Source organism: Octodon degus, unplaced genomic scaffold, assembly GCF_000260255.1.
Source record: "Octodon degus isolate 3935 unplaced genomic scaffold, OctDeg1.0 scaffold00001, whole genome shotgun sequence".
NCBI classification, from domain to species: domain Eukaryota; kingdom Metazoa; phylum Chordata; class Mammalia; order Rodentia; family Octodontidae; genus Octodon; species Octodon degus.
Window position 1 is genome coordinate 36,401,105 of NW_004524577.1, and position 1,316 is coordinate 36,402,420.

At 36.9% G+C, this 1,316-nt stretch overlaps 1 protein-coding gene across 5 annotated transcripts in view; it reads right to left on the reverse strand.

Annotated features, from left to right (window-relative positions):
* Positions 1-1,316, reverse strand: part of Gpbp1 (GC-rich promoter binding protein 1) — a 65,044-nt gene that overhangs the window by 13,391 nt on the left and 50,337 nt on the right. The window lies entirely within an intron of this gene.

Genomic DNA, 1,316 nt, shown 5'->3' on the forward strand with positions numbered 1-1,316 from the left:
TTCCAGCTCTTGGGAGGCTGTAAACAGGTGGATCACTATGAGTCCGCTCTAGTAGTGACACCCTGAACACCCTGTAGACCCTTTCCTGAAAAAAAAATTTTTTTAAAGGCATAATCAAGTTTCCCATGGCCACAAATGTAATGCCATTACAGAAAAAAGTCACTGAGGCCAATCCTAGACTAAGAAATGTTTAATGAAAAAACACCGTAGAATATATTAGACAAATGTAGAATAATAAATGACAATGTAACTTTGTTTCTAAAAATTTTTGCTTTAAATCATAAAGATAGGGGGATTAATTTTTATTTTAGGGAAGGGTCTACAGGGCATTCAGGGTGTCACTACTAGATCAGACTCATAGTGATCCACCTGTTTACAGCCTCCCAAGAGCTGGGATTACAGACACATGCCACCATGCCCAGTCTCAACTGCCATCTCAGTGCGCACCAGGGGCAGGGCCAGCCAGCAGGCCCAGGGATCAAACCCCCAGCCCCTGCGCCTGCTTGCAGGCACTTTAATCTGCTAAGCTATTTGGCCAGCCCTAAAATAAGGGGATTAAAATTTTTAAAAAATTGAAGTCCACACCAGCTTTGACTACTCTGTTTCTAAAACTAAACCATGTAAGGAGTCACTGCTATTTTAAAAATATTTTTAAGTCTACAATGATGAAAACACAAAAAGTTCTTGAGAGCTGGCCAACAAATTAACCACATGCTAAGAAAACTCGATGTCTCTTGTGGGAAAGGATTGTGAACCCCCACCTCACATCATACATGTAACACGCTCATGTAAGTGGTCAGAAGCTGAACATCAATCATAATTTAAAGGTTTCATCATTTCAAAGGCACCATTAAGAAAGTAACAATGCAACTTGAAAGAATGGGAGAAGATATATGCAAAATCACGTATGTAAGAAGCTTATACACAAAATATGTAATGTATTCTTAAAACTCCAATAACAAGACACTTAAAATGGACAAAGTATTTGGGTATTTTTCCCAAAAATGACATATGAAAAGATGTTCAATGCTTTAGTCATTAAAGAAATACACATTAAGAGCCATAAAAACATCATTTCATCACCACTAGGACAGCTATAATCAAAAATGTCGTACATATACTGATAAAAATATGGAGAAACTGAAACATTCTATACTGCTTAGGACAATGCTGAGTCCTTTTGAAAAATCCTACTGGCAGTTCTTCAAAATGTTAAACACTGAGTTACCTATGTCTAAACAATTTAACTCCTAGATCTGTACCTAAGTGAAATGAAAAATGTTCATGTAAAACCTTGTACATAAATACACATAGCA